The 16,417-nt window shown below is 37.2% G+C and overlaps 2 protein-coding genes across 6 annotated transcripts in view; both read right to left on the reverse strand.

The window, feature by feature from the left end:
• The window catches only part of LOC102957648 (zinc finger protein 383-like), a 51,592-nt gene that overhangs the window by 33,208 nt on the left and 1,967 nt on the right, over positions 1 to 16,417 (reverse strand). The window lies entirely within an intron of this gene.
• Positions 1 to 16,417, reverse strand: part of LOC102957945 (zinc finger protein 345) — a 28,089-nt gene that overhangs the window by 10,602 nt on the left and 1,070 nt on the right. The gene's annotated exons all lie outside the window — the stretch shown is intronic.

A 16,417-nucleotide genomic window follows, 5' to 3' on the forward strand; every position in this document is an offset into this window, starting at 1 on the left:
GGTTTTGGCTCAGGTCATGAGCTAATGGTTCGCAAGATCAAGCCCTGCTGTCAATGCAGAGCCTGCTTGGGATTCTCTCTCTCCCTCTCTCTGTCCCTCCCTCACTGGTTCTCCCTCTCTCTCTCTCTCAAAATAAATAAACATTTAAAATCTACACATGATTTGAGAAATAGGCACACAAAGTCATCTGTAGGTAAGTCATCTTTCTTGGATGTCTCTAAACTCCTCTTTTCAACAGCACCAACAAGAGCTAAAAGAGGTTAATCTCTATAAATAATGCTGTATCCCTAGAGTTAAAAATACATTGCCTGAAGTTGTAATGGGTCATCACTGTTGGCTTCTGTCCCAGAGACCTAGATCTATATAACTCTTTTTAACTTTATTTACTTATTTAAGTAATCTCTACAGTCAACATGGGGCTTGAACTCACAACCCCAAGATCAAGAGTCATCTGCTGGCCAGCTGAGCCAGCCAGGCACTCCTAGATCTATATAATTCTTAGAAAGAGTTATACCAATGATGTTCATTTCTTCAGACTGTAAGGCTCTTAAATGTCTTATCCTTCCCAAAAATCCCATCTGATCATACAAGAATCAGTGAACAGAGATTGATCTAACTTTAATTTTTTTTTTTCAACTTTTTTTTTTTTTTCAATGTATTTATTTTTGGGACAGAGAGAGACAGAGCATGAACGGGGGAGGGGCAGAGAGAGAGGGAGACACAGAATTGGAAACAGGCTCCAGGCTCCGAGCCATCAGCCCAGAGCCTGACGCGGGGCTCGAACTCACGGACCGCGAGATCGTGACCCGGCTGAAGTCGGACGCTTAACAGACTGAGCCACCCAGGCGCCCCTGATCTAACTTTAAATTAGCATCATATCATGATGTACTTAATCTTTTTTTTTTTTAGCTTTGTTTTTCTTTGATCTTTCCTTTTCAGAGAAAAGCACAACCAACATAACCCAGTCTATTTCTACAACATATACTAAAGAGTCATCCTTTATTTGAAAAGAAAAAAAAGGGCAAGGTGAGTATTTAGAAAATTGTTAGAGCTTACTCTACTTTCCTTTGTATTTTCGCAAGAAAAAGTCATGTTATGTATAAAGGACACCCTTCATGGACATATTTCATGGTTTCCTGGACATAGCACTGTGTCACTGAAGATGCTAACAGGCAATATAGTGTTCCATACATCAATTTGCCTTCTCATCTCTTGGGAGACCCGGGGAGGGGATACACTTTACTAAATTCAAACCTAGAATATATTTTATACATGCCTGAATGTACAAAACTTTAAATTTTAAAAAAGAAACTGTACTTTCTCCAATTTATCTGATAAAACTAATATAACCCATGATGCCAAATAAGAAAATGCCTATATGTAAAAGAATAATTTCAGGCTGATCTAACTTATGAACATATTTATAAAAATTGAAAACAAAATTCTAGCAAACCAGATACAACAAAAAAAGATTATAACTAAGTTTATTTTAGTCAAAGAAGATAAGATTCCTCCAACATTAGAAAATATGTTAATATAGGGACACCTGGGTGGCTCAGTCAGTTGAGTGCCCGACTCAGGTCATGATCTCACAGTTCATGAGATTAAGCCCTGAGTCCTGCTCTGCACAGACAGTGCAGAGCATGCTTAGGATTCTTTCTCTCCCTCTCTCTCTGCCCCTCCCCACCCACTAGCACTCGCTCTCAAAAAATTAACATAAAAAAAGAAAATATATTGGGGTGCCTGGGTGGCTCAGTAGGTTAAGCACCTGACTTTGGCTCAGGTCATGATCTCATTGTTCCTGAGTTCGAGACCCACGTCAGGCTCTATGCTGACAGCCCAGAGCCTGAAGCCTTCAGAGTCTGTGTCTCCCTCTCAGTCTCTGCCACTCCCCTGCTCACACTCTGTCTCTCTCTCTCTCAAAAATAAACATTAGAGAAGACTTAAAAAATAAAATATGTTAATATAATTAACTACATTAACAGATTAAAAAGAAAAGGCACAATTTAATAGGCAGAAAATAATTCAATGAAATTCAACATCCAATTATTAAAAAGAAAAAAAACTTAAAAGCCTGTGAGTAGAAGGAAATTTCCTTATACAGATGAATGGTACCTATAAAATATAGGAAAGAATATACCAAATGATGAAATAGTAAGTGCAAGTCCTTAAAATTTGTAGCAAGTAAAATATATAAAGCATTGGAAAACAAGAAATGAAACTGACGTTTGCAGATCTTATGACTGCCTATAAGGAAACAATGCAAAAGATTCTCTAACAGACGTTATATTTAGAAAGAGGTTTTGCAGAAGTCTCAGAAATAAACCAGAAAACAAAGGCCAACTTCATCTCTACAAACCAGCAACAAAATTAGAAAAATACAGTTTATTTAGGGCATCTGACTGGTTCAGTCAGTAGAGCGTGTGACTCTTGATCTTAGAGTCATAAATTGAAGCCCCATGTTGGGTGTAGAGAAGAAAAGAAAGAAAGGAAGGAAGGAAGGAAGGAAGGAAGGAAGAAAGAAAGAAAGAAAGAAAGAAAGAAAGAAAGAAAGGGAGGGAGGGAGAGAGAGAGAGAAAGAGAAAGAAAGAAGAAAAAAAGAAAAAAATACATTTTATTTATAAATAGCATCACACAAAGTACTGAGAAATGTATAATATATGGACAGAATTATAAAAGTGGACTGAGATATTAAACAATACCTAGATAAACAATATATAGAATGTCATTTCTTATTAAAAAAGGAAGCATCAATTTTATAAAGCCACCAATTCTCCTAAGTAATCTATGTATTTAATGCTATTGTAACCAAAATCACAAGTTTTTCATAGACCTTTACAAGATGATTTTCTAAACTATATACAGAAGACTAAGGGGCATTCCTTAAAAATAAGTTGGAAGGACTTGCTCTATCAGATATCAAGATTTACTATCATACAATACTGACTGTAGCAGTGGCACAGAGAATAAAATAGAGAACTATGTCACAGAAGACTGAGCCAAGAATACACTCATACACAGAACCTTATGAACCCGGCACGACAACAGTGAACAAAAAATGGATTCTCCAAAAAAGCTGTTAAAAAAAATCAGATATCCATATACAAAGAGATAATATCTCTATCTCACACCATACGTAAGTTAAAATTAACTTTAAATTTTTTTAATATTTATTTATTCTTGAGATAGAGTGAGACAGCATGAGTGGGGGAGAGGCAGAGAGAGAGGAAGACACAGAATCCTTAGCAGGCTCCAGGCTCTGACCTGTCAGCACAGAGCCCAATGTGGGGCTCAAACCCACAAACTGTGAGATAATGACCTGACCTGAAGTCGAACGCTTAACTGACTGAGCCACCCAGGTGCCCCTAACTTTAAAACTCTTTAAAGACTATATGCTAGTTATGAACTTATTGCCTCTCAGATCCCCAATTCATCCTTTACTGCCTACTTTGTAAATGCAGACAAATCAGGTCTATTTGAATATTTTCCTCTGTCAGCACAATGTTAAGCTTTGTCAGTAAAAGATGTTTGTTTTTAATTTTTATTTTTGAGAGAGAGAGGCAGAGAGAGAGGAGAGGCAGAGACAGAGGGAGACACAGAATCCTTAGTAGGCTCCAGGCTCTGAGCTGTCAGCACAGAGCCCAATGCGGGACTCGAACCCACAAAACGTAAGATCATGACCTAAGCCAAAGTCAGATATTTAACTGACTGTGCCACCCAGGCGCCCCAAAGAAAAAGATGTTAGAAAGACATTGCAGGTAGACTATTCCCTCTAGATTCTGGTGTGCTTGCCTGTCAGGCTTGTCCAGTGCCCTCATGCAGCACATGAAGCTGCCCATGTGCCCAGCTCCTGCAAGTTGGATGGCTTTACCTGGTTCCCTCAGTGTAAGCAACTCCTCTAGTTCCCAGCTCTTAAAGCACCAGGTGGCCAATAACATCCATTAGCCAGCAGTTTTCTTTGGCAGTTTTGTAGCACACGCTCCTGGTAAGACTCCACACCCTACCCTAGAGGGCAGATTTCCAGCAAATTCCAGAGGAGGTACTTCCAACAAGTGCTGCTAGTGCAGCATCAAGGCAGGGATAGGACCTTAGAGAGGCAAACGAGGTATCTAGAACACAAAATCTAAGCAAACACTCACTCAGGTGCCAACCCTGCACTTCTATGACCCTGAGAACGAGTACCCCCTTATGAATGAGGCACCTAGGGTGCCAAATTTGAGGCACTCCTACTCAGGGTCATGAAAGTGTAGAGTTGATACCTGAGAGTGACTGCTTCGTTAACTTTTGCACCCTGATACCTTAGTGGCCTCACCTTAGTCCCAACCCTACACCACTGTGACTACTCTGTCATTTAGTGAACCACGACTGTGCCCTCTCCAACAAGGTCTGGATTTCAGCCCTGGGCTTCCTTGGGAACTCCATTTCAACCATTAAAGTGATGGCAGCTTTTTATATATGCTATTCATATGGTCTTTAGTGTTCTCTTTATGGATTACTAGACAATCCTATGTTACTCCAGTCTCATTAGTTAATAATTCTTCATATTGAACTTCCCAAGTTCAAATTATTATGTGTTTCCTGTCTCTTGATGGGCTCCTGACAGCAACAGAATTGGTACCTAAAGTGGTCCCAGGAGACAGGCCTGTAAAGATGGGATTTGGGGATTAGTTAGGTCATGCCTTTCAGCCATTCCTTACATCTTTGTTGCACTGAACTATTCTATCCTTTTCCAAATGTTTACTAATCCTTTGGGCTTGACTACAGATAAAGCTCCTTGTGGATAGCATTTGGGATGCTAAAAATCCATGGCATGCAGTGGGATCACAATTAATCAAGCTGTGGTTGATCGTGATAAAATGCCGACTAAAGCATATATCTTGGGAGCCATATATCTTGACCTTTATTGTAGTAATGATGACTTATAAGGGCTGTGGTGTGAAATGTGAATTCATGTGAGTTCATTCCAGTGCTTACAAAGAGAAATTGACAAGATTGGGTCTGTTAACTCTGAGTTCAAGTCACAGTCTTGAGAACCAGAGCATGTCCATGCAAATCCAAAGAGTCTCCATTTCTTGAAATCACAGGGCTGATATTGCTGACAATCAAACATAAAATTGTGCAGGCTGCTGACTTATGATAATAGTTGAATTCAGTCTTGCCATATTTTTCATGTAAAAGTTAGAGGACTAATTGGTAAAAAAAAAAATTGATCCTTAGGGGCTCCTGGGTGGCTCAGCCAGTTAAGCGTCCAACCTCGGCTCAGGTCATGATCTCACTGTCCACAGTCTGTGGGTTCGAGCCCCACGTCAGGCTCTGTGCTGACAGCTCAGAGCCTGGAGCCTCCTTCGGATTCTGTGTCTCCCTCTATCTGCCTCTCCCCTGCTCGTGCTCTCTCTCTCTCTCTCAAAAATAAATAAACATTAAAAAAAATTGTTCCTTAAATATGGAATGGGGACATCTAGTTCGGACCCAGATGAAACTGACAATCTTGAGCCCCCCCACCAAGTCTTTTGGGGACTCTCTTAACAGTGGAAGTAACTTGCAATCCAGTGTCTGGGAAAGTAGCTTTCCTCTGATTGAAAATCCTACTGCATCACCTGGAGCAGTAACTTAAAAGGTCATGCTCATTCTCCTCAAGATACAACAGAACCATTCTGTTGCCATTAGACCTATAACAAGGTCCAACCTCAACATGTTCCAGGGAGACAGATTTATGCCATGAGCCAGGAGGAAATAACATACTATTAGTTTGCTAGGGCTTCCATACCAAAATACTACAGACTGGGTGGTATAAACAACAGAAATTTATTTGCTCACAATTCTGAAGATTAGAAATCCAAGCACAAGGTGTTGGAGAGTTTGGCTTCTTTTGAAGCCTCTCTCCCTGGTTTGCAAACAACCACCTTCTCACTGTCCTCACATGGTCTTTCCTCTGTACATGAGCATCCCCCATGTCTCCTTTTGTGTCTAAATTTCCCCTCATAAAAGGGTATCAGTCAGGTTGGTTTAGAGTCCCCCCTAACAGCCTCATTTTAACTTAATTACCTCTCTAAAAGACCTATCTCCAAATACAGTCACATTATAAGGTACTGGGAGTTAGTGCTTCTACATACGAATTTTGGAGGGACACAATTCAGTGCATAATATTCACTAAAACAAGGGTTCTGGTAGCAGAGTGACATGTTCCAGCTGTACCTTTTTGTATAGTTTTAACTTTTGGAACCATGTTAATGCTTTACCAATTCCTATAATCAAATCAGTCAGAATGAACCGATAATTTTTGAAAAGTCAAACACATACAAACAGGAACAAATAAATCTAAATGTATTTCAAATGAATAATACAACCGCACTGAAGGAGGGAATAAAAAAATGAACCCAAGTAAATTTGAACACAGTATTTTAACTATTATCCTTACTCTAAACAAAGAGAACTATAAACAAATACTGAACTACACTTAGTATTTGATATTTGTTATTGTATAGGTTAGCAGTTCCAAAACTATTTTTGTATATTCTAGAATTGAACAAATTAGTAAATATAATGAGGATGTGAGAGTCAGGTTTTTAATTATTGGAGAAGGAAGATACAAATGTGGAACAGGATAAAACTAGAATGAATACTATAGTCCTAGCAACCGGATCTTGGTTTCTAAACATTCTTTACTGCAGGGAACCAGGCTCTTCAGAGAAATGGTTCAATTCTGGCTGGAGCTAAGAGAGTATCTGGATACGAGCCTATTGCAACTTGTTGTGCCAGAAAGTAAGGAAAGTCTCAAAGAATCATGTAGAAAGTTAAAAGGATGCAGAAGTCACCCTGAATAGGCTACTGGTGGCCAAATCCAAAACAATTAGAGTATCAGACTAAATAGTAAAAGATTATACCTCATTGAGCAAAATAAAAATCTATGAATTTATACTGACATAACAAATGAATAAGTAAGTAGTAAAGAAAGGACCACTCTTCTTTATGATAAAATGCCAATTAATTAATATAGACAAAATGACGGAAGTAAAAAAACCAAAAACCAAAACAAAACAAATAAAACAAAAAAAATCTTGAAAGCATCATAGTAATAATGGATCCAGAAAGTAATACCAATGGATGCTAGAAGTAGTGTGTGAAAGTTTGTGGAAAATCATTTACACTTTTAACATATCTCCCATATGCAACATAACATTACAGAGACAACTATTACCTTTATAGTGAAAAAACATAGTAGATACTACCTTAACCAATTATCAAAGTCAACATCTCCAAATACGGGACAAGTCAACATGATGTATCCCGATAGGATGCACTGAGAAGGATACAATCACTTTTGTTGTATTCCTGCCATAAATTTTATAACCTGAATATAAGTATTAGGAACCATAAGACAAACCCTAACTGAGGGACATTTTACAAAATAACTTGCCTACCCTCTTCAAAAATGTCAAGGTCATGAAACACAGAGAAAGAGAAACTCTTCCAGGTAAAGAAGACTAAAAAAAGACATGATATTAAATTCAATAATTCAATGTGTGATCCTAGACTGTATCCTGGACAGTGCCTGGGGATAGAGGATGAGGGTAGGGTGAGTTGCTACAAAGAAATTAGGACTAGTGAAAAATCTTGAATATAGACTGTTAAATAACTGTATTGCATAATTGCTAAAATTTCTTACTTTAATAAGTGTACTGTGGTTATATAAGAGAATGCTCTTGTTCTGAGGAAATAACACACTGACGTGTTTAAAAGTAAACAAGCAAACATCCACAACTTATTCCTAAATAGTTCAGGTAAAATGTGTGTATTGTGTAAGTGTGTGTGCACATGTATATACAGAGAGAACAACTGCAAGCACATATAGGAATGATAATGTAGATAGGGCAAAATAAAACTATTGGTGAGTCTGAGTAGAGAGTACACAAGACTACTTTGTATTATTCTTGTAACTTTTCTACAAGTTTGAAATTTAATCAAAATGCAAAAGTTACCCAAAACAAGACATATTATTAATAATTCTCAATATTATTATTTTCAATATTAATATTCTCAATAATTCTCATATTCTTAAATATGAAACTAAATAGAAATACAAGATACTATAAATGAAGTAAAAAGGAGAGCAATATATATAAAAAAAAACCTGGACATGGGAAAATTACAAAGATAAAAATTAGTAACACTGAACGTTAAAAAATAAAATAAAACTGATCAGAATTCAATATTCTAACAAAAGAATCTCAAAAAACAGCAGGAAAGGATTAATGAAGATAAAAACAGACTACAAAATATTTAATAAAGTATGTAAGAGTCACAAAACTCAAGGCTTGCTTTTGAAAAACATGAAGACTGCTGATTAGGCATGTGTGTATACTATATGCTTTAGGTTTTCTCCCAAAACACTGCTAAAATGACCAATGACAGTTTCATATTAATTGCTGGCAAGAGCACAGGTATGGCAGGCATTGTTGACTGCCTCCTTCAAAATCATCCCTCCTCTACTTCCTTGTTACAAGACTGGTTTTGTTTTTATTTTTGATAGCTACAGTACCCAGCAGCTCCAGAAAATGAATCATGATTTGCCTAAGTCAGTGATTAACTCTCACTGCAATCAGAATCAATTGGGTAGCTTTTTAAAAATGTTTATTTATTTTTGAGAGAGAGAGAGCACAAGCTGGGGAGGGGGCAGAGAGAGAGAGAGAGAGGGAGAGGGAGACACAGAATCCAAAGCAGGCTCCAGGCTCTGAGCTGTCAGCACAGAGCCGGACAGAGGGCTCAAACTCACAAACTGTGAGATCATGACCTGGGCTGAAGGCAGATGCTTAACCAATTAAGCCACCCAGGTGCCCCAATTGGGTAGCTTTTAAAAAATTCTAGAGCTTGAACCCCACTGCAGACAAATTCCATCTCAGTGTTTTTCTTGTCACCTTGTATGAGCTTTTAAGTCATTAGTTCTCAACTGTGGATAGCATTCTAGAATCATCGGTGCTTTTTTAAAAATGATGATGCCTAGGTCATATCCCAGATGAATTAAAATCAGAATTGCTGTGGGTGGGACCCAGACATCAATAACCAAGGTTAAGAATAACTAGATTAAATTAAAAGAAATCATTAATCCTCTGTCCCTATTTGTTGCAAGTGCTTTTTTGCACCTTATGTAGCCATAAGTAAACTAACTAGAAGTGGAGAAACAGGTTCTGTTAGAGACAGCTAGGAGTACTGTGAAGTGAACAAGCTATTGTGAAGTTTAACTTGGAAATATTTACTGAAGTTTAAAATATGTGTACTCTATTGTCCCCATAATTTTACTCTTAGTATATACCTTAGAGAATGCCTGTACATAAATATTCACTGGAACAGTGCTTGCCACAGTGATAACTATATAAAATCTAAATGTTTAAAAACCAAAGAATGATTAAACATACCACAGTATTACAAAATATGGCTTTACGTGAAGCAATTAAAGTGAGACAGTTCTATACTTATGTGAACAATTCTCCACACAGAATAATAAAGCAAATTTCAAACTAGTAACAATAATTACCAAACAACTTACACTAAGTGGAAGTTTTGAGTGAATGTGCTAAGAATCCTGTTCTAAGGATTTTACATGAACCAACTTAAACCTTGGACCAATTCTATAATGCAGTTACTTTCCACATTTTGCAGGATATACTTATAATTCTTTTCATATAGATAAACTTTTAAGTGACAAAACATTACCACATACATGTATCCATATATTTAAATGTATAGGATAAAGGTAAAAAGGATAAATAATTTTTAACAGTAGCTACCTTTGGGAACTTTGGGTACACAACTGGGATTGGAGACTGTGGTCACATGGAACTTGAGCTCCTCCATAACATATAAATTATTTGTATAAAAAGATATATTCATTGACTATATATATATAATTATTACTTAACTAAAAATAAAAGTTAAAAATCTTAGCCATTCAGGCTAAGAGGATACTTGTTTACAAAGGCAACAGTTTATAAGCAAACCACATTCAACAAAAGAGGCTTGATAAAATGGTAACACTATCAGACCATTACAACTCACGACAAAGATAAATGTGTAAAAACACGACAGCTATTCCTAAGGTACTTAGGCATGATAAACATGGGTTAAAGGTCAGTGACCATAGTATGATCACATTAAAAAAAGAATTCTAAGTATTTGCTCTAACAATGTGACAGCAATCTTTAATTGGTAGGACTACAGATGACCTTTGTTTTTTTTATTTCTGCTTCTCTGCATTTTCTAAATTTGTTGTAATAATTATTTTGTAATGAAAGGAACAGAGAATACAGCTATCTTCAGAAAAAAGTGACATATTTGATCGGTATTCAAAGATTTGTAAAAGGAAATGATCTAAACATGGCATAGGTACAAGTACAGTTTTTTAAATTTTAAATTAAAAAACTTTCAAATAGAGGATACAGCCTATTTAAATAATATAACACCAAGAAGGTAATGCAAAGTAATGGAAAAGGAAATAAATTATTACTGGATAAAAGACACTGGAACAATACTGAGTAAGTGAAAAATAATTGAATTTAGATCCTCAATACACAGCAAAACAAACTTAAAATGGATTAAAAGTTATGTATATAAGAGAATTGAAATGCATAATCCTGGCTCTCAATGATTTACAAGGCATTTGGGGAGCAAAATTTGCCTGTAAAATCCTTCGGAGAATAAGGCTGGATACATCATGCTCCCGGATTTTAAAGTACTGTATATGATTGTTTTGATATAGTAATCAAAAAAGTATGGTATTGGCATAAAAACAGACACACAGATCAATGGAACAGAATAGAGACCCAGAAATAAACCTATGCACCAGAAACCCAAAAATAAACTATGGTCAATAAGTTTACAACATAGGATCCAAATATATACAAAAAGGAAAGGACAGTCTCTTTAATAAATGGTGTTGGAAAAGCTAGACAGCCACATGGAAAGAGTGAAACTAGATTACTATCTTAACACCATATAAAAAATTAATTCAAAATTATTTTACTGGAATGTAAAACCTGAAACCATAAAACTCCTAGAAGAAAACAGAGGCTGTTAGCTCCTTGACATTGCTCCTAGATGTTATTTTTTGGATATAACCCCATAAGCAAAGGCAACAAAAGCAAAAATAAACAAGTGGACGGGCACCTGGGTGCCTCAGGTTAAGGGTCTGACTCTTGATTTCAGCTCAGGTCATAATCTCACAGTTCGTGGGGTCAAACCCCATGTCAGGCTCTGCAATGAGCATGGAGCTTGCTTGGGATTCTCTCTGCCTCTGCCTCTCCCCCATTTGCGCATGAGAGTGCACACACACACACACACACACTCTCTCTCTCTCTCTAAATATTTTTTAAAAAGTGGACTATATCAAACAAAAAAAAAATCTTCTGAATAGTAAAGGAAATAAAAAGGGGAGAATAAAAAGGGGAGAAAATATTTGCAAATCATACATCTGACAAGGGTATATGATAATATCCAAAATATATAAAGAAAGTATAACTCAATAGCAAAGAACCTATTTGATTTTAAAAATGGGAAGAGAATCGGAATAGACATTTCTCCAAAGAAGACATACAGATGGCCAACAGGTACATGAAATGATACTCAACATCACTAACCATCAGGGAAATGCAAATCAAAACTACAGTGAGATATCATCTCACAATTGTTAGCATGGCTATTATCAAAAAGACAAGGAATAACATATTGAGGAAGATACGGAGAAAAGGGAAGGAACACTTATACACTATTGGTAGGAATGTAAATTGGTGTAGCCACTATAGAAAACAGTAAGGACTCAAAAAATTAAAAACAGAATTCCCATATGAACCAGCAATTCCACTTCTGAGTATCCAAAGAAAATGAAAACACTAATTCAGAAAGACATATGAGACCATGTTCACTGCAGTATTGTTTACAATAGCCAAGATTGTTTACAATCTGAGTGACCCATGATGGATGAATAAAGAGATTTTATATTATTATTCGGTCATAAAAATGAGTGAAATCTTGCCATCTATGACAACATGGATGGACCTCAAGGTCTTCATCCTAAGTGAAGTAAGTCAGACAAAATAAATACCATATACTTTCCCTTACATGTGGAATTTATTTTTTTTAATGTTTGTTTATTTTTGAGAGTGTGTGAGTGGGGGAGGGGCAGGGGGGCACGGACAGAGGATCAGAAGCAGGCTCCATGCTGACAGCAGAGAGCCTGATGTGGGGCTTGAACTCATGAACCGGGAGATCATGACCTGAGTCAAAGTCAGACACTTAACTGACTGACCCACCCAGGCACCCCCTCACTTACATATGGAATCTGAATAAAGGCCAAGCTTGTAGACACAGAAAATAGTTGATAGTTGCCAGAGACCAGGGGTGGGGGGTGTGAAATGGGAAAAAGGGGCTCAAGAGGTGCAAACTTCCAGTCGTAAAAGAAATAAGTCATGGGCGGTTAATAATACTGTATTGCATATTTAAAAGCTGCTAGTAGCGTAAATCTTAAAACTCTTCATCACAGGAAAAAATTATGTACGGTGATGATATTAACTAGACTTACTATGAGGTCATTTCACGATATATACAAATACCAATACACTATGTTGTACATCTGAAACTAATATAATGTTACATGTCAATTATACCTCAATTTAAAATAAAAGATCCTTTGGGAACCACCAAAAGGCCTTTAGTTAAGGGCTTTAAACTGTAATTGATATAAAGTTCCCAAGAATGAGAAATAGAGAAAGGGAGCTAACATTTACCGAACTTCTGATGTGTACCAAGTGTTCCACACATATCTGATTTCATTCTCAACACTGAGTGAGAATGAGAGCCTCTCATTTGCAGGTTAAACAGCTCACAGGTGGTGCAGCTGAGATCAGAAACTACATCTGATACCAGAGCCCATACTTTTTACACCGTGTTATTGAGAGAATAGCATAGGTAAAATAATCTGAGATATGGTGTTTCTTTCTTTTCCTGAAGAAGCCAATATTTAAACTAAACAGTTAGTGAGAATAGATGGCAAAGATGCAGAGGCAGAAACTACCTGACAAAGGATAGTGGAGGGTAGTGGGAAGAGGTAAGGGCAGTTATAAAACATAATATGAAGAGAACAGTAAAAGTACCATACAAAACAGAATTGATTGGACCAAAATGTTATTAAAATAAAAATATTAGACAGTAAGCATCTGTCTGTATCTAAGTCTATACCTACTTTTTTTAAGATTTTATTTTTAAGTAATTTCCACACCCAACGTGGGCTCAAACTCATAGCTCTGAGATCAAGAGTTGCATGCTCCACTGACTGAGCCAGCCAGGCGCCCCCTTCCTAATTTTTATATCCCTACTTCCTTTCTCTCTCTTTTTTTAATGTTTTTATTTATTTTTAAGAGACAGAGAGAGCGCGAGCACGAGTGGGGGAGGGACATAGACAGACAGGGAGACACAGAATCTGAAGCAAGTGGAGCCTGCTTCAGACACAGAATCTGAAGCAACTGGAGCCTTCAGGATCTACAGGATCTGAAGCAGGCTCCAGGGTCTGAGCTGTCAGCACAGAGCCCAACGCCAAGGCTCGAACCGGTGAACCGTGAAATCATGACCTGAGCCAAAGTCAGATGCTTAACCGACTGAGCCACATAGACGACCCAATGTCCCCAGTTTCAAAAATGTATTTGAGGAGAATAAGAATTAAAGAAAAAAAATGTTTTAATAATATACAAAGGTCATAGGTAATAGGTACTCAATATCAAAAACCCAGGCTAAAATTATTACTAGGATTGATCATTATTTGAAGTGCTCAGATTCCTGGCACTCAATGCAAAAAGGAAATACTGTAGAATGGATTATATGATTCCTAATTGCCTGGGAATATTTACAGGAGATAAGCAAGACCTTGTTGAGAAACAATAAGAAGACCTAAGTCAATTGAGAGGCTTGTATTATTAGAAGATTCCCCAAATTTCTTTTTTTTTTTTTTAAGATTTAAAAAAATGTCTTGGGGTGCCTGGGTGCCTCAGTCAGTTAAGCATCCAACTTTGGCTCAAGTCATGATCTCATGGGTTATGGGTTTGAGCCCTGCATTGGGCTCTGTGCTGACAACTCAGAGCCTGGAGACAGCTTCAGATTCTGTGTCTCCCTCTCTCTCTGCCCCCTCCCTTGCTCGCTCGCTCTCCCTCAAAAATAAACATTAAAAAACTTAAAATGTCTTTATTTTAAGAGAGAGGGAGAGTACGTGTGGGGGAAAGGGCAGAGAGAGGGAGAGAGAGAATCTCAACCAGGCTCCACACTGTCAGTACAGAACTGAACGGGGGGTGCAATCTCACAAAACATGAGATCATGACCTGAGCCGAAATCAAGAGTTGGACATTTAACCGACTGAGCCATCCAGTCACCCCAAGATTCCCCAAATTACTATTTATACAATTATAGATACAATGCAATTCAATCTAAATCACAAAAGATGCCTGAGTGCAACCAAGGTATTTCAAAAATTTATACGGAAATGCATAAGAACACAAACAGCCAAGACACTCTTGAGGAACAAAAGAGGACTTGCTCTAAATATTATAAAGTTACAGCAAATAAGATAGCATGATATTGCTGCAAGGAGAGAAAAATAGAGCAATGGAACAGAATATAATCTCCCAAAATACATGTAGACATAGGTGGTCACTTGATTTTTTTTACTAAAATGGTATTGTCAATCAGTGTAGAAAGATGAACTTTTCAATAAATGATACTGGAACAATTGGATACCCACATGGGGGATAAAATGAAATTAAATCACTACCTACAGGAATCAATTCCAGGTAGTGTAAAGGCCTACATGTTTAAACCAACGGCTAGAAAGCTTTTAGAAGAGAACATGAGAAAATCTTCATTACCTCTACATAGCAGAAAATTTCTTAAACAAGAACTACGAAAAAAGATTCCTTACATTTTAAAAAAAATTTTTTTTTAACGTTTATTTATTTTTGGGACAGAGAGAGACAGAGCATGAACGGGGGAGGGGCAGAGAGAGAGGGAGACACAGAATCTGAAACAGGCTCCAGGCTCTGAGCTGTCAGCCCAGAGCCCGACGCGGGGCTCGAACTCACAGACCGCGAGATCCTGACTTGAGCTGAAGTCGGACGCTTAACTGACTGAGCCACCCAGGTGCCCCAAGATTCCTTACATTTAAATCCAGAACCTCTATATTCATCAAAAGGCACCAGAACCTCTATATTCATCAAAAGGCACCAGAATGAAAAACTAAGAGCAGAAGAAAATATTTAGTCACTATTATACAAAAGATACACACACACACACACACACACACACACACACACACACACACACATATCAATTGCTATAATCAGAGAAAAACCACCCAATTAAAATTTGGCAAAACACATACAGAGAAAGACAGATACCATATGGTTTCACTCTTATGTGGATCCTGAGAAACATAACAGAAACCCATGGGGGAGGGGAAGGAAAAAAAAAAAAAAAAGAGGTTAGAGTGGGAGAGAGCCAAAGCATTAGAGACTGTTAAAAACTGAGAACAAACTGAGGGTTGATGGGGGGTGGGAGGGAGGGCAGGGTGGGTGATGGGTATTGAGGAGGGCACCTTTTGGGATGAGCACTGGGTGTTGTATGGAAACCAATTTGACAGTAAATTTCATATATTAAAAAAAAAAAAAAAAAAAAAAAAAAAAAAAAAGGGCCAGTCTAGATTCAAGGGGAGGACACTACATAGGGATACAAATACAGCAGGGTTTGTTGGAGACCATCTTCAGAGACCAGCTACCACACTACTCCTTGTACTTCATTAAACTGCTTTTTATAGTTAAAAAAAAAAAAAAAAAAAAAAAAAAATTTGGCAAAACATTTGAACAAGCATTTTACAAAAAAGGACGCCCAGGTGGGCAAGAATTGGTGTTACATTTCATTGATAATAAAGGAACTATCAATTAAATGTGATAACATTAGACAACCACCAAACTGTCAAAAATTTAAAAGTATGATGATGCCAAGGGCTGGCATGGATGTAGAGCAAAAGGAACCTTTGTGAACTGCTGATACAAGTAAAACACTTGCACAGTATCTTTAGAGAACAGTTTGACGTTGTCTAGTAAAACTGAAGATGTACAATTTCTATCCCTCAGCAACTTAATAATTTTAGTATATATGCTAAAGAAATGCAAGCACATGTGTACCAAAATATGTGCACAAAATACTAGTGGTCACAATGCTTGTTATGACCAAAAACTGGAAGTCAAATATCCATGAAAAACAGAAAGGATAAATAGTAAATTGTGATGCTATCATACAAGATAATATATATATATATATATATAGCAATGGAAAAAATGGAAAAAATTAACTGTAGTTACAGGAAACATGAATGAAGCTCACATTT

This window comes from Panthera tigris, chromosome E2 (genome assembly GCF_018350195.1).
Source record: "Panthera tigris isolate Pti1 chromosome E2, P.tigris_Pti1_mat1.1, whole genome shotgun sequence".
Classification (NCBI taxonomy): Eukaryota; Metazoa; Chordata; class Mammalia; order Carnivora; family Felidae; genus Panthera; species Panthera tigris.